Source organism: Tachysurus vachellii, chromosome 26 (genome assembly GCF_030014155.1).
Source record: "Tachysurus vachellii isolate PV-2020 chromosome 26, HZAU_Pvac_v1, whole genome shotgun sequence".
Taxonomy (NCBI): domain Eukaryota; kingdom Metazoa; phylum Chordata; class Actinopteri; order Siluriformes; family Bagridae; genus Tachysurus; species Tachysurus vachellii.
This window is the reverse complement of record NC_083485.1, coordinates 2638785-2657039: the sequence shown is the minus strand read 5'-3', so window position 1 is coordinate 2657039 and position 18255 is coordinate 2638785. Positions and strand designations below refer to the sequence as shown.

The window sequence follows — 18255 nt, the reverse complement described above, 5'->3', positions numbered from 1 at the left end:
ATATTTTATAACAGTTTACTCACCTGATAAACACAGACGTCTTTAACTACAGGAGGATGTGGGGAAAAAAGCACAATAATTTTGTTGAGATTATTAAAAATGCATTGTAATTTTCAGTATTTCTGTATTTTATCCTGTAATATTAGCTGTAAACATTCCTAAAAAGTCTGTTTTGATCCTGTACTGTATTGTTTCTCTTCTCTTTCTGCTCTTCAGGATCTTTCAGTATTAATGCAGTAAGAAACAAATTCCCCAGATGACTTACTTCCATTCTGTTCGAATCTCTTTCATGCAGCATTATCAAGTGTGACTCTCTAACTCACATCTCTCTGTAGTTCTGTTCACTACAGTAATGTTAGCCAGGATCAGTAACTTTAATAGAGAGTTATTGTTATCAAATCACATTCAAACAAAAACCTTCAGCTTTTTCTCTCTCAGTATCAGTGTGTAGGTCAGATTTCTGTGTCTGTACAACACTAAATGACAAACTAGACACCAGCATGATGAATGTTCTGTTAGAGATCACAGTCTGTTGTGTTCACTACACTATGCTCATGATGCTCAGATATCTATGTGCTATTGCACTCTGAACACACAGCACAGTCTAATCTATTTCATCTGAACAATAAATATATTATTCATGCAGCATCAAGACATCACTAGCACAGAAAAGGGGTTTATACTCACGTCTCAGTTCACCCTGTGAAAGTAAATAAAACAGTGTGAAGATTTTATGCATGATTACAAATGTGAATTGTTCCATGTGAAAATGTGGAAAGTAACTGTTACTCTGGTTAAAACACAGCTGATGTGTGTCTTAATAAAAAAGAGGAAAACTAGACAACAATCAGTCATCACACACAGTAAATCTGTATCATGTAGCATTGTGCTAATATACCGCTAGTTCCCCTTAAGGAAGAGAAATATCTTGTGATTTATTGGAAAATCCTATTTTCTGATCTCTGCATGTCTTTACCAATATACAGTATGTCAGTATTTGTGCATTTCCCCCTGTGTATTTTAAATATATAGTGAAATATTTTGTAATATATCTCTGTGCTATTGTAGTAGATAAAGGAATATACAGAATATCAGATTCTCACTTCCTTTAATTATAAACACAGACATTTATCAATGTAAAACCTGAACAGATAACAGAATGATGTTCTTTACTGCTGCCTCGTCTATATACTGGTTACGACAGCATGTGACATGTCGCAGTAGATTAGAGAAGATGCGTGATCTCCTTTTGTTTATCTCTCTTTAATAAAAATGTACATTAACCCTGTTGCATAAGTTTGCACACCCTTTTCTAATTGCTAATGTTGCAGTGTTCAGAATCGACCAATTGTCGTCCTGACTTGAGTCAGTGTTGCTGTTCGGTGGTTTTTGTTATTAAATCCCCGTTTCTGTTAAGCTATCCTGCACTTGGGTCCGTTTTTATTCTCCTGACACTCATTGTTGAGAAATATCAATTAGGAGAGGGTTACAAACAAATTTTAAGACATAGAATATACCATGGAACACTGGAAAGACAATAATCAACACCCTCTAAACTAGGGATGTACCGATCCGATATTTTGGATCGGTATCGACGCCGATCCAAGGATTTTGAGTGGATCGGGTATCGGTGGTGCGTGACCGATCCAAATCCGATACCCGTGGTCATGGGCGTCGGAACCATTATATGTGGGTGAGACAGGACCCACCCACTTTTTAAGACCAATAATATTGGGCCCACACACTTTTACCGTCTCTATTCAGCGCAGAAATCTTTTTTTATTACTATTATTTTTATTATTTAGCGCCGCCAGTCAAATCCATTCTACTTGAGGAATGCCCTAATAAATTAAACATTCCGCGTTTTACCTACAGCATTGACCACGCTCCTGCTTCCTGAAATCCATGGGCGTCGGAACCATTATATGTGTGTGGGACAGGACACGCCCACTTTTTATTTACGATGCCCATGCCTGTGGTGGTTGATTAATGAACAGCAAACATCATAGACTATTGCTTGTACTTATAAGAAAAAGACACTTATATATTAAATTACATTAATGAAAATAAATATAATACATTTTATGGGCAATATGTTGCACAACCGCCTGCGACAGACAGGCAAGTTTAGCAGGCGCCCTTTCCATTTACCTCAATGCGTAATACATTTTGCATTGTGTTTCAAGAGTTCTCATTTAAGATTCACTTTAAAATATTGCCTTTTCTTCAGAAAATAATTTAATTTAATAATTGCAGTATATATGGTTTAGATTGTTATATCACTAACTTTTAAAAATACTGTTTGCTACTGCATTAATACATTTTAAGGTTTCTTGAAAACCATTTATCATTCAGTAATGTGCATTATTGTATTTCTTTGCCAGAAACAAATAAATCTTAATAACTAAGCGAGTTGTATACATTCTTTAGTTTTAAAGGTAGAAAAGAACACAGATATCGGATCAGTATCGGTATCGGTGTCAGCCAATACCAGCAAACACTGGTATCGGAATCGGATCGGAAGAGAAAAAGTGGTATCGGTACATCCCTACTCTAAACCCTCTAATATTATTCAGAAGCCCATCAGAAAACTGGTCAGGGAGGCTGTCAAGAAGCCTAATATAAGATTCTTCATATGTCTGAACTACAGGTTAGAGTGACAAGATGGAAGTCTGTTTTATGCAAAAAAAATCCAAGCCTGGCTAAAGTTATCAACAAAATATATCCAATCTTCAAAACTATGTGGAATAATGTTTTATGGTCTGATTAGACTGAAGTTGAACCTTTTGGCCATAATAGCAAAATATATGTTTGGCACAAATAAACCACATCAACAGAAGATCTCCATCCCCACAGTGAAGCATGGAGGTGGCAGCATCATTCTTTGGGGCTGCTTTTCTTCAGCTGGAACTGGGGCTTTAATCAGACTGGAGGTAATAATGAATAGCTCCAAATACCAGTCAGTTTTGGTGCAAAACCTTTAGGGCTTCTGCTAAAACACCTAAGATGAAGAGGAATTTCACCTTTCAGCAGGACAACGACCCGAAGCACAAACACAAATCAACAAAGGAATGTCATCACCAAAACAAGCACAAGGTTTAGGAATGGCCCAGTCAGAGTCCAGATCCAAATCCAATCTAAAATCTGTGGGGTGACCTGAAGAGGGCTGTGCACAGGAGATGCCCAGACAATATGACAGAGTCAGAATGCTTTTACAAGGAAGAAAGGCAAAATATTGCTGAGTCACGATGTGTTAAACTGATAACAACTCTCTTGTTATAACTCTTAATAAAGATTGAATGATGTGATAAAATCTAAAGGTGCTTCAAATAAGTATAAATTTAGGGGTGTGTGAACTTATACAACCGGGTTATTGTACATTTTCTTTGTTTTTTTACCTTAAAATAACTTTAATATACAAGTTGCAATTTCACTATAAAAGTGGAAAAGTTTGATATAATTTTTCATCTTTTCATTTATTACACAACAAAAACCTGCCATTTCAACAGAGATGTGTAAACTTTTTATATCTATTACATATTTTTATGTTTCTATTTGATTCCTGGATTAAAATGTAATATATGTGAGAAGTTTATAAAATATCAGCTTTTACTATTAGTGTGAAGTCGAGTTATTTACTTACCCTCCCTGTGAGAAGTATCATGTAAAACAACAGAGAGAAATGTAATGTTAGATAAAATACAATGAGAAAAACTTATGATTTACAGTCAGAACAGCTGATAAACAATCTTCACTCTGTGCTTTCAAAGATGTTCAGCTACAATTTTAACTATTTTAATAAAATAGAACAACAGATAGTGAATCATTATAAATAGTTTATATTAAATAATGAAAGACTTCATGAGGTGTTTTTACTCAGTGCAGTAACACAGATCTGTGATCAGCTGCTGAATAAAACACTCCATATGAAGTGAAAATGCTGAACATCACCATATTTTAACCCCATTTCTATCTGTATCAGGGAAAAATGAAGACAAGTTCTACTGTCTTCTATAAATGTCCATGTCTCCATGTTTCACAGAAGTGCTGCTTTGATTTGGTTCATGAACAGTTTTCTTTTCACTTCACACTTTCCTCTTTTCATCACTCTGCTACAGCTTAGTCTTTGTCTCATCTGACCATCATCTACTTTTTAACAAACTGGAATCTGCTCCTTTGCTCTTGAACTTTATCTGTGTGTTTATCTGTCTATTGGATAAAGACTCTGAGGTCATGCTGGTGGATTTTTGTTCTGTGTCTCAGATCTCTACAGACTTTCACTGAGGTTTATGTTTAATCGTTATACATGGTGTTTATTCATTGTGTAGAAAATATCGGAGTTTCTTTGCTCATTAATCTACAGAACAAACTAACAGACCAATATTACCTGGGGTTTGTGTGGTTTTGGTTCTTATTGCTATAATCACCAGTTTCTACTGGATGTGTTTGATATGTAATTTAATTTCCTCTCTGATGTAAAAATGTCTCTGATTGTTTCAGTTTAAACTGATAATGAGTCAGTCTCTGATTATTAGCTTCAGTAGATCAGATTGTGTTCACTAATGACTGTTTGTTATAAAACCTTCAGCTTTTTCTCTCTCAGTATCAGTGTGTAGGTCAGATTTCTGTGTCTGTACAACACTAAATGACAAACTAGACACCAGCATGATGAATGTTCTGTTAGAGATCACAGTCTGTTGTGTTCACTACACTATGCTCATGATGCTCAGATATCTATGTGCTATTGCACTCTGAACACACAGCACAGTCTAATCTATTTCATCTGAACAATAAATATATTATTCATGCAGCATCAAGACATCACTAGCACAGAAAAGAGGTTTATACTCACCAAACAGTTCAGGCTGTGAAAGTAAATAAAACAGTGTGAGGATTTTATGCATGATTACAAATGTGAATTGTTCCATGTGAAAATGTGGAAAGTAACTGTTACTCTGGTTAAAACACAGCTGATGTGTGTCTTAATAAAAAAGAGGAAAACTAGACAACAATCAGTCATCACACACAGTAAATCTGTATCATGTAGCATTGTGCTAATATACCGCTAGTTCCCCTTAAGGAAGAGAAATATCTTGCGATTTATTGGAAAATCCTATTTTCTGATCTCTGCATGTCTTTAAAAATAATGATGTAAAGGGTATTGGATTTGTTACTGTGACATAAATATTAAATGTGAATGTACAAGTTCTGTGATAAAGGAAGGAGAACGAGGTCAAAAGCAGTGTTTGTAAACTGGACTAGTTTAGGAATTAGAATAGTTAGGATTTAAATAAACAAGGGCTATGAGTGCTACGGAACTGGGGTCTAAATTGGTATTACAGGCCGGAGGAAAAAAAACATTTGTATTATTGTATTAATGTCTGAATTATTGTTGTTGGATTTGTGATGTGAATTTGTTTGCACATGGATTTAAATCCACCTGCCCCTGACTCTTCATTACAATTATTAAGTTCATTTAAGAGTTTGTTTGCTGTAAATGGCATATTGACGCTGTCAACTATTGTCCAATTTCCAAGTGGAATAAATCAACTTATAGATAAAAGGAGAATTCACATTCTTAACTATTATTCTGTCCGTGTGATTATTTCTGTTGTCTCTCTGCAAACTCTGGCTCAAGAGCGGGTGTAGACTTCTGATCTGACCTAAACTTTAGGAGGTGTATTCCTCATAATCTGTCTCCTTCATATAAACATGATCTGTAAATCATCTTTATGTTTCTATTTGATTCCTGGATTAAAATGTAATATATGTGAGAAGTTTATAAAATATCAGCTTTTACTATTAGTGTGAAGTCGAGTTATTTACTTACCGGGTCTGTGAGAAGTATCATGTAAAACAACAGAGAGAAATGTAATGTTAGATAAAATACAATGAGAAAAACTTATGATTTACAGTCAGAACAGCTGATAAACAATCTTCACTCTGTGCTTTCAAAGATGTTCAGCTACAATTTTAACTATTTTAATAAAATAGAACAACAGATAGTGAATCATTATAAATAGTTTATATTAAATAATGAAAGACTTCATGAGGTGTTTTTACTCAGTGCAGTAACACAGATCTGTGATCAGCTGCTGAATAAAACACTCCATATGAAGTGAAAATGCTGAACATCACCATATTTTAATCACAAGCAAATACTGCTGATGGACACTGAACATACGCTGTGAGATTTGACCTGAAGTATGTCTCAAAACACTGCATCAGTTACCTCAAAGTTAATACAGTGTTAGTATTAAAAATGTAACATGTTAAACTGTACTGTTATAATTTTCACAGGAATATTAATCTTATCATTGTTAGGAAAAAAGTTTTAGAGCTTTGACTCATGAATTACTGATTTGAGCTGCAGTACGTTACTCATCTGAATGAAGAAGTTCGCTCTTATTCTCCACTCATTCTGTCAGTGCAGTTCATTTAAAAACTAGTGACTGGTTAACCTTAACAAGCTACTGCTAGTGTTATCTAAAATCATACACACAATAAATTAGTATGAATCTGAGTTAGTGTTAGCTGCCTTAGTCAACCTCATCAACACTGTCCTGTTAATTATCACCATATAAATCTTATAAAACACATTTATTGTAGGGAAAATATGGAGGAGATATTAAGATGAACTGAGCTCATAAAATGACTGTGGAGCTGTAAATTAAATAAAAGTTTGGATCATGTTCTATTCACTAACATGGAAACTGTACTGGAAATGGAGGTTAATTGACACTTCTGACTTTACTGCATTTATTGACTCTTCATTAAGTAGTTTCTCTCCATCTGATCCTTTAGAGACAAGGGTTTCCATGTTAAATTCTGTTCTCTTATTTGGCCTGGAATTATTTGCTCCTCAAAAGTCACGCTCTGTTTTATTTGTACGTCCTGCTCCTTGGTATAATGAAGATTTGTGTATGATGAAGACATCTTGTCGTAAAATGGAGTGATCAAATATGGAAAGATCAAATATGGAAAGATTGCTTACAAGAATATAAGGCTGGTATTGTTTCTGCCAGATCTGATTATTTATCTAATATGATTAATGACAATCAAGGAAATTCAAGACAACTTTTCAATTCTTTTAACAAATTGCTAAATCATTAAACTCTCACTAATGTTACTGCTTCTGATCATCTCTGTAATAACTTCCTGCATTTCTTTAGCACAAAGGTTGAAAATGTTCGTAGAGGTTTTTGTACTTCTACTTTATTGTCTTCTTCTGCTGTTTTTATTCCTTGTTATTCTGGTTCTATGTTTTCAATATTTTCTACACTTGACACGTATTGTCTTTTTGCAGAGGTCTTTAAAATAAAAGCAGCCACTTCTTAGAACCTTGAGAACCTTGCTAATTTCGGTCCCATATCTAATCTCTCCTTTCTTGCTAAACTTTTGGAGCGAGTTGTTGCTACTCAGTTAATTTCTCATTTAACTGAGAACAATCTCTTTGAGCCTTTGCAATCTGGCTTTCGTAAAATCCCATAGTACAGAAACTGCCATGGTCAGGGTTACCAATGACTTGTTAACTGCTTCAGATGCAGTCTTTCAGTTTTGATCCTTCTTGATCTCAGTGCATCTTGAAACTGTTTTTGGTGTCTCTGATACTGTTTTAAATTGGTTTAAGTCTTACCTCAATGATCGGAAGCAGTTTTTTGCCATGGGTGGATTTAGATATGAGGTTAATGTTGTTCAATCTGGAGTGCCTCAGGGATCAATCTGTTATACATCTCACATTAGCCACTAGAATGATATACTTACACCAAAAGTCTTAATCATCAGCCAGACTGTGTTTTTTCCTCTACCTTTAACCTAAATGTGTGTAGTTTGGTTCTTAGTGCTGTATTTGGCAGTGATGTAGTCTGATCTACTGGATATACAGAAACTGTAATAATTTAAATGTCACATTTAGTGTGTTATTTAATTTCCTCTCTGATGTAAAAAAAAAGTATTTGATTGTTTCAGTTTAAACTGATATTTAGTCAATCTTATTAATCTCATTAATAGATAAATAAAGTTAGATAAATAAATCCCTAGTTACTTCATATTTGTACAAGCTGCTGCTTTTAAGCCCTTGTGCAGGTGTGTAGAAGAGTGAAAAATAGAGTTACTGTTAATTCAACTCAAATGATCTTCACTCCACATTAGCAGCCTGTATACTGAATCTCACACTGAATACTGAGTGTGTTTATGTACTGAGATGAGAAGCACAGATGATGATGTGGAGTTTATACAGTGTGGAGATCAGGAACACTTACTCATCTCTACTGTAATCTCTTCTGTTCTGTCTCCATCAGTGACCTGACAGAGGTAATGTCCTCTATCTGACTCTATACAGTTTCTCAGCTGTAAGGAGACGTTTCCTCTCTCCAGCTCCTGAGTGAACAGACTCACTCTGCCCTTATAACCTCTCCCCTCTGTCACCTTACTGTTCTTATAAACACAAACACAGTCTGTCTCCTTAAACCACCGGATCTCCAAGTCAACAGCACTGATTTCAGGAGACAGACGACATGAGAGAGTGACAGCAGAGTCTTTAAACTCTGCTCTGGGACCAATGAGTTTAAACTCATCTGTGTGGGAAAACACACACACACACACACACACACACACACACACACACACAAAATTAGATTAATCTTCAATCTTCAAATTATATTGATAAAATTGTTCCTTGAAATATAACTTACTGCTTGCAGTCGCCATCTTTATCTTTCTGTAGATTCAGACTAATAAAATCCTAAACACACACAAACACACACACACAATCACACACACAGATAGACAGAGAGAGAGAGAGAGAGAGAGAGAGAGAGAGAGAGAGAGAGAGAGAGAGAGAGAGAGAGTGTTTAACACAAATACATGATAAGAAGGTAAGGAATTACACACAATTGGATTAGTTTGAGATTAGCTTGTACTTTATCATGATGCTAACTCCTCTTACCTTTCCTGTTCCTCATATAAACACATCTGATACTTTAACTGAAGTGTTTCCACATTTCAGAGCGCCACATATTCGGTATTTAACTCATTAGGGTTTAAACACCGTGTTTAAAATGTCCCCTGTCTACATATACACATATATTCCTCCTGTATCAAACCGTTACAGCAGGAAGTGTAATGGCGCAGTTACTCTGAGACAAAGCTCCGCCCCTTCGCCTCGGATAACCACGCCCCTGGGTTCAGCCTTATTATATACATGTATTATAATAATAATTATAATAATAATGATAAAAAAACAAAAAATAAATACATTTAGAAAATTCCCAAAGCATCAGAAACTGGTAGGTCTTTAGACGGTTTAGAGTGATGATGTAGACCTTCGTTGTACCCTGAGATGATTTTAAATCAAGAATACGCATAAATGATTTGTACAATAACTTGTTGATAGTTGTCTGATTTTTCTAAGTGTTGTAAAACGTTTTCTTGTGTAATTTGGTCCATTTCCTTAGCGTGGCATGTGGTTATCTATGTGGTTAACTACATGTACTTCCCCCCCCCCCCACAAACACACAGACAAAATAATAATAATAATAACAATGTGTCACAGCTCCTTAACTTAGCTCACTATGCACATTTTGAATGAATGCTTGCTTAAAGTTTAAGCATTTCTTTAATGAGGTTTGACCTTTAGATAAAAATTTAGATGTTCCTTAGGTTCAAACCTTATTCCTGGGATCCCCTGACGATATGAACTGATTTTTCATCCAAAATTATTCCAATTTAAATATTGTCAAAATTGAGTAGTTCACTAACAGACTATGTACATAAACTCAGTTAATGTGTTTAATATCCAGATTTCTTTTAAAAATCAAGCAGTTCTGCATGATGCCCAAAACCTGATTTGTAACAAACAGTCATGGAACAAAAAAAAAAAAAGAACCAACACCAACAGATAATCAAATAATGTTTTATAAAACCAAACCAAACCAAAAATATACTGAAGATCTTCAAACACATTCAGGATTTCAGGATGGGGTGTTAAATCATGACTCCAGGAAGAACAGTCCAGTCCAAAAAATAACAGTAGTTACATGAGTGATGATTGATGTTTTTGTTGTTACGGTTACGGGTTATTTTAGCCATGTCTGGATAAAGGAAAAAGTCTCAAGTCTACTTTACTTTAGGCTGCTCTTAAGTGTTTTTACTTGTAAACGATGATTTGGATGATATCGAGTCAATTAGCATTTACTATTTGGTGAGGATTCAGAGTACCGAGTGATAAAGATCTGATCTCGTCATCTTAACTGCTTAGACTTACATGGATGACCGGTGGAGTTGAGTGAAAGATCTGTTTAGCCAAGAAGCAAGTGCACATCCGGGTTCTCCTCTGGTTATACGGGCAAGAACTATTGTGACTCCTGGGTGGTGACCAGGTTGGTATCCACGACTTTGCATCATGTCCAGAGAAGGTAACAAATTAGGACAGTAAGCCTAGAAGGGTAGTGGGTGTGGCTGAAGGGTGTTATATGTGAATACGTCGAACATTGCTTAGATTCTTTATCAATCAAATGTCACATCTTTTAAAAATAATATGTAGACAACACTGAAGACCTGAACTGAAGAACCTTTAAGATTATTAGCAAGATTTATTAGTTCAACTCATAATGCTAATGCGCTCTGGATGCTTATTCGAGATGATTCATCTGTTCAATTAACGTTCTGAGAGAAAACAAAACCTCACAGCAGGATCAAGGCATATGTGTCTCGTGTTACACTGATTTAATTAGAATCAAATACATTGTTGGAAAAAAAACATTCCATAAAAACAACAACAACAAAAAAAAACCTATACTGAAGAAGAAAATGTGTGTTAAACTGATTTAAACACTTTCAGCCCTGTGTGAAATTCCAAGGTGTGATTTCCAGCAAAACTTGCCAGTGGAGATGGGAACAGGCTGGAAATGACTTGCTTGTTCCCCCCTTGGTTACAGGTTACGTGTGGTTGTGTCAAGATCTCAAGATATCGATGAGAACTCCTTCAATAGAACATCCTGACTCAGGGTGTTGAGAGAAACGTTCTTCCTCACGTTCAGACTGATGGAGCGTACCAACGCCTTGAAGAAGGCTGTTTCTTTGGGCTGCTCCAAATAGCGCTCGAATTGGTCCAAACCATCCTGCAGCTTCAGAGTCAGAGTGTCGTAGTTGGAGCGTACCACTTCCAGCACCTGATCTTCTGACAGTTGTGATATGTGGTTAACGGCGGCGTAGGACTCGATCTTCGGGTTGAAATGGTTGATGATGGCTCGGAAGTTAACCAGCGCGTGCGTGACTGCTCGCCGGTTCCTTCCACTGGCCGACGTTGGTGGAGACTCTGAGCACCATGCAATACAGGTTATCAAATACCTGGTGCATGCGTATGATCTCGTAATACAGCTCATCATAACTGCTGGCAGTTGGCAGGAATGTGTCTCCATACGTAATGAACATGTTGAAGAGATGGACAACTTGTAAAGCCAATTGGAAGATGTTGTGTTTGGACAACAAGGTGATTTCGTTCGACAGCAGGAACTTCAGCAGGTTAATGAGGGCTGTCCAAAGTTCCCTCCAAGTGTAGTGCAGCCGAATCCTACACTTCTTCTGATAGCAGATGAGCTTGTGAATGATCTGAACACACCGCATGTAGAGATCCATAGGAAAGTCCTTCATCATGTGAGTGACGATGAACTCGACCATCAGGTCCAAGACGGCGCAGGCGAGAGGTCGAGACGGGATGTTCTTGTCTGCCGCTTTCTTTCTGTGCCTCATTGGCATTCGGTGCAAGTTTACTCGAAAGTTCATGTTATCATCGTGGAGGAAGGCGCCAGCGTACTGGTCCTCGGCTATACACGTGAGGATGATGAGGCACAGTCGGGCGCTGTTGAGTCGGTGTTCGTCTTTGGTGTCTTGAATGATGATGGAGGAATATTTGAGAAACGTGAACAGCAGGTTGTTCGTTTGAAGGTTGCGGTCCAGCGGCAGCTCAGGGTTGTGCATCACATCCAAAGAAGGAGGGGTGATACCAAGCGGGGTTGTAGGAGTAGTCGGGGTGGGCGTGACCGGCGTTGTCGCAATGTCAATCTCCGGATGACTTTGTGCGAGAACAGTAATGAAATTCCTGTTCAGGTGAACTTCTTCATAGAGCGCAAGCAGAATGGCTTCGTTCGTCTGCATTTACAGAGCATTTACTACTTTAATCTGGTGATCTTCTTCCAAAGCCTGGATGCAGTGATGGAACAAGCTGTTGATGTTCTCCTTAATCATCATCACTTCGTCTCCATCCAGAGCCTCCAGCTTGTTTTCTAGATATTCCAGGTTCACCTTCATTAAAAACAGCTCGTCCCAGAAGCAATTGTTCGCCTTAGCAGAGTCGACTTTAGTGAATATTTCACCGTACATCAACACCACCTTCTCCTTCAGCGGCTTTTTAGACGACGACGTCCTTTTTAAATTTCAAATCCTAAAAAACTCACTATCAAAAACACATCTTTCACATTACAATTTAACTGGCTCTTCTGTGTATCTCAGGAGATCACAAGTGCATTACTGAAGGATGATTTTGAACCAAACATTGTCCTGGATGCAATTAGTCACTTTGCTTTGTTGACTAAGCATATGTCACACTCAGCCACCGTAGCAGACATCTCAGGTGAGCTGTGTGATTTGTCAGTGCTGTGTGAGTCTGCATTTTGACTTAAAAAGAGTTAATAATGACCCAGTAACAATCACTTTCTCTTACTGCATACAACACTTTTTCTCCAGTGGATCCTCCAGAAAACATAACGATCACTGATCCAGGTCATCTGGGTTACTTGAACATTGAGTGGAGTCAACCGAGCAGCTTGTTTAACCTCTCAAACTGTGATATTCGCTACCAGCTACGCTTTTTATGACACATATACAGAGAGATGGAAGGTATGCCTCAAAACACACTAACACACACACATATTATCTGTGCAAATTTTAGAAATAAAGGCATACAGCCTATAGTTATTTTCTTTATTAATGCTGAATTTAATCAACTAAACAATATTACTGAACCTCTATGATCAATAAATAAAAACTATTATGTAATCTTTTTTTTCATGACTACATGGTAACTAATCTTGAAAGAGAAGTTCATTTCCTTGAAAGTCATATGCCTTGGATGATTTGACTTTTTGGCATTTCTCTTGAACTTGTGTGATAAGATCAGTGTTTGTTGTCATCTGTTCTAATCAAATTCATGCCTGTTTTCCATTTCAATCACTTGCCACACCTCTTTTACAGTATTTCACTTTCCAAGTTACAATACTGTATATTCCTTCTTTATCATCTACAATCTGTGATACTTTTCAAACTGCCATAGAGTGAAATCTGACCTTGACATTGCCAGGAATTAAGTTATAAAAATTGTTTATTTTTTAGCAGTTCTAGGGTGTGGCTAAAGAAACCACATACACAAAAGTTTCCATTATTAGCCCCAGTTTCAGTCGAGTATTGTTATATCGCCTTTTGTCTTCACATGTAGTAACTTCACATTTAAAGCAGAAGTGTCATCAATAGACAGTATATATAATACTGTAAACAGTAGGAAAACATCACTAGATGCTGTAACACCAGCAAGAGTTGCTAGAGAATACAATATAATGACTTTGTCCTAGTTAATACCTAATATCCTAGCTAATGCACTAATTTTTACTACAAAACATGATTGTAAGTATGAAAGTAAGAAATAAAAAATGCGTAGTGTAAAAATAAGACGATGATGTTGAAGATCTTAATGAAGAACAAGAAGTTTATTCCAGCATAGCAGTGACAAAATACATGACGTACTTTGGGTTCATCGGAGTGAATAAAAACCCAGAGCAAATCCTGCTCACGCATTTTATACAGTTTTCCTCTTTGTAGTTGAAATGAAGTTCTGTTTTGAATGTGTATTGAGCGTAAGAACTGAGTGTCTCCCAAATGGCTGGGTCACACCTTGTTATTTAGCCAGATGTCTTTAAATGTTAATCACGGTCACGTATACCTTGTCTTGTTATTGTTACAATTGTTATCAGTCCCTTTAAATGGTAATCGCGGTCACCGCGGTCACGCAGACCTTGGCTTGGTATTGTTACAGTTGTTATCAACCAAATGGTCACTTTAAATGGCAATCGCAGTCACGTAGACCCTTTGTTCGTGGTGATGCTTAATGTTCTGCTGCCGTTCCCATATTTATAATTGAATCAAGTTTATACGTTTAGAGTCCTAAACGTATTACCTTATGATACTTACAGTAAGCCATTTTAGGAATGACCTCTTTTAGATGTGTACCTTGGAGTGGAATTTGGGTGCAATTTCTGTAATTTCTTACAGTATATACTGTAAGGGATGCTAAACATGACCTCGAATGCAAAAATAAATAAATAAATAAAAATAAAAATCTTGGCTCTCTAACATGCCATGGGGATTGAAGAAATATCTTGCGCATCTGCAAGATATGAGAGCACTTGCTGGACATATATAACTTAGTACCTTGGGGCATTATCTCAGCTGGGAACATGCTTTGTTTTCCCTTTAGTGGACTGAATAGCATGTTTGAAAGCTGTGTCATGTTGTGAGTCATTTATCTAGCTTCATGCCAAACATGTACAATATGCTCCTTAGTTTTTGTTCAAAGATTGACCAATGAAGCGTTTCTTGACACATTTGTGCTGCAGACTCTGAACAAATTGTTCACATCATCTATGTTTATTTGGCCCTGTTTATAGCTTGTGAGTCGTCTATAATCCATTAAGATTCTGTTCAAAAGAAGCCTTCAGGAGGACAAAATCTGTTACTTTGACTAACAGCAAAAAGGCAATATGTATAAAAAAAAAAATATAAATATACTCTAAAAACTTTAGGTTTACAATATGTCCATCTCAGCTATATAACTCTACAGTATATGGTTTGCAATATTTCAAACGATATTAGTCAATGTGGTGTGGGTCTAAGGTTTCATAAATACACACAGATTTTGGACAGTTTGTACACCTTTGTAAAAAATTTTTACTTTTTTCACTTTAATGTAAAATACTGTATTTGTAGAATAAAGCAAAGCTAATAAGAAATAACAGGTCCTAATAAAAAAATATATTTTAGCAACCATTATAAACCAAGTTGTTGCACATGAATAACAATGGACACAATTATACCTTTTCCTTGGATGGAGTCATTTTTGTTTTTTCAATAAACTGAAACAAAATGCTATTTAATGTAGACTGGATGCCAAAAATTCTGATGTTTTCACAAATATCTATACGTGTTTGTGTTAAGTGTATCAGCTATAGCACGTTTACTGGGATTTGCAATAAAATAGAATGAAACAGCTTTGTCAGCAATATATTAATCTTTGATATTAATCTTTCATGATAGCCTGATTTTTGTTTATGTGTTTTTTTCTTCATGTGTGCCAGGGTGTACAGACAAGCAAGCTATTCTATGCAGCCCAGTTTGACCTGGAGAAACCCATCCGGCTGAGAATGCTCAACCTGCTAAAGGGTTTGTGCACAAATGGGACAAACATTCTGGGACAGGAAGTCGAGCTTGTGCACACATTTAAACACAAAGGTATGCATGAGTCCATAATCTGATTAATAGTGAAAGGGCCTTGCTTAAGAACTCAGCAGACGCAGTATGATAGTGTTGGGGCTTAAATCATTGGCTTTCTGTTGGAAAACCCAAAATCTTTATAGCTGAGTCACCACATGATATTGGAACTTCCTGACTCATTGGGATGACAGTTTAGTTACCAGTGTTATTTCTCACAGTAAGTCATCCTTACTTGATTCTTGGTATATGAAGATGAAAATATTTATTGTTGGAGAGATAAATCAGACAATTACATTAGGCTGTAATTATAATGGTCATTTCCCAAGTACTAAAGGACTGCCGGATATAATCCCTTTGGGGATTATAGCCCACAATATCCGGAACTGACGAGAGGCAGTTCGTGAAAGAAAGGGAAGGTGCGCGTTCAGGAGAAGCGCGGCGCTGGGCTGGATTCGGGGGTAAGTACTCCACTCGGCATAACATCGGAAGCAATACCGATAATAAAGGACGGGGAGAGTGTGTGACGTGAGTGTATTTATAGGCGGTGAAATGAGTGTGTAGATGAGTGTCAGGTGTGTGTGGTTAGTATGCTGGCGAGGAGCTCCTAGTGGGCGGGGCGCGCACGGCAGACGTAGCAGCGTGCTCCCTGACACCACCCCTGGGAGGCAAAGCAGCGACGAGGCCTGCCCCTGGCACGGGGTGCTGGGCGGCCAGGGTGCGCGGCGTGGAAGTCCGCCAGCAGCGCAGGGTCCAGCACGTCCTGACGGGCCACCCAGGCACGCTCCTCCGGGCCGTACCCCTCCCAGTCCACCAGGTATTCGAGGCGACCCCGGCGCCGACGGGAGTCCAAGATGTCACGAACCACGTAAACCCCGGGCTGGTCTACGACGTCCGGCTGGGCGGGCACCGCGGGGTCACCTGGGGGGAGAGACACTGGCGAAACACAGGACTTGAGTAGAGACACATGAAAGGTGGGGTGAATGCGGTACCTGGGTGGCAGCTCCAGCCGGTATGCCACGTCGCTGATCTGACTGAGCACCTTGAATGGCCCGATGAACCGAGGTCTCAGCTTGCGGCAGGGTAACCTCAGCCTGAGGTCCCTCATGGACAGCCACACCAGATCCCCTGGGTGATAATGCGGCGCCTCCAGTCGCCGAGCGTCGGCATGCCGGCGGGTCTCGCGGACGGCCCTGCGGAGCTGAGTGTGCGCCGACACCCAGACCCTGTGGCTCTCCCTGAACCAGTAGTCCACAGAGGGCATGTCGCACGGCTCGTCGGACCACGGGAACAGAGGAGGCTGGAATCCCAACACACACTGGAAGGGGATGAGGCCCGTAGAGTCTTGGCGGAGCGAGTTTTGGGCGTACTCGGCCCACGGCAGGAAACGGCACCAGTCCTCCTGGCTCCGACCGCAGTAGGTCCGGAGGTACCGGCTTAGCTCCTGGATCTTACGCTCCGCCTGGCCATTGGACTGTGGGTGATAGCCAGACGAGAGGTTCACTGAAACCCCCAGGAGCTGGAAGAAGGCCCGCCAGACCCGTGAGGTGAACTGGGGCCCACGATCCGACACGATCTCCTCCGGGAGGCCGAAGTTCCGGAAGACATGATGGAAGAGTGTCTCCGCGGTCAAGAGGGCGGTTGGCAGGCCCTTCAAGGGCACGAGGCGGCAGGCCTTGGAGAACCGATCCACTGCCACCAGGATACAGGTGTTCCCCTCCGACCGGGGCAGGTGATGTTGTGAAAATCAGACGTGCCCCAAAAAGGAGGTCATATTAGATTATGAAGTGCCCCAAGACAAAGTAGGGATCATGCTTTAAGAGTATTATAATTGGTATCATAAGATACATGGGAACAGGTCCCAGATGTTATAATAGGATTAAGGTAATATATAACTAATGAATAGATAAACCACACAAGACGTAGAAGGTATAAAAAGGAAAGAAGGAGTTTATTACAAATAAACTTAATAATAATAGTGAGACCCAGAGCTATCAGGCCTGGGAGATGTAGGAGTGTAGTCTGGAGACCCCGGCCTAGGAGAAGGGGAAGAAGGAACATAACCTGGGGAGCCAGGCTCAGAGTTAGAGGGAGAAGAAGCCAAAGTGGGAGAGAGAGGGCGAATATAGGCGAAGGGAGGAGATGAGGCAGGAGGAGGAGAGGCAGGTGTTGTCAGCCTAGGGCAGCAGGGTTCAGCATGAGGACAACCATCAGTTTGTGTCCTTTGATCCACCAGAACAGGAGGCAGGAATGTTTGAGTAGAGAAAGACCGAGTCATAGGCGTTTGCACAATGTGAAAAGGCGTGAGAGGCTGCTCAGGAAGTGTAGGGGAACATAATCGTTCCAGGAGGGAGCAGAGCTCATGAGATAGATGACTCAGGTGATAGCGACGGAAAGTGGTTAACACTTCAGTAGGAACTGGCCTCCTATAGGGAGTAGGCCGAGAAATCCAGATGGTGTGACCAGGACGAATTGGCTGACCCTGAGGTTGAGAACCTAAGGGAAAAGGGAGTAGCCCGTGTTAAGAAATAGAGGAACTAAAAGCTTAAAGTATGCAATGAGCAAGCCCAGTCTGAAGGCCAGACTGAGATCATAATAAAGGTCACAAGTTTAGCCAAGCTTGAGAGAGTCAACATTAAGGACTCAAGTCATATACACAATAGCATTACAGCAATACAGCTAAGCAACAGTAGATTTACAGTATAACCAAGTATAGGT

General features: G+C 38.9%; 1 long non-coding RNA gene and 2 pseudogenes across 2 annotated transcripts; 1 reads left to right on the top strand and 2 right to left on the bottom strand.

Annotated features, from left to right (window-relative positions):
- Window positions 1-5816: 5816 nt before the first annotated feature.
- LOC132841232 (uncharacterized) lies at window positions 5817-9134 on the bottom strand. Of its 2 annotated transcripts, XR_009647878.1 has the most exons (4): window positions 8948-9134; window positions 8694-8743; window positions 8262-8576; window positions 5817-5835 (listed from the first exon to the last, which is right to left on the bottom strand). It is a non-coding gene; the product is annotated as an uncharacterized LOC132841232 (long non-coding RNA). The 2 variants fall into 2 exon arrangements; XR_009647877.1 differs by lacking the exon at window positions 5817-5835 and having other exon boundaries at window positions 6042-8576.
- Window positions 9135-10913: 1779 nt separating this feature from the next.
- On the bottom strand, window positions 10914-12156 carry LOC132841376 (armadillo-like helical domain-containing protein 3; annotated as a pseudogene).
- Window positions 12157-12488: 332 nt separating this feature from the next.
- On the top strand, window positions 12489-15581 carry LOC132841375 (interleukin-13 receptor subunit alpha-2-like; annotated as a pseudogene).
- Window positions 15582-18255: the final 2674 nt, after the last annotated feature.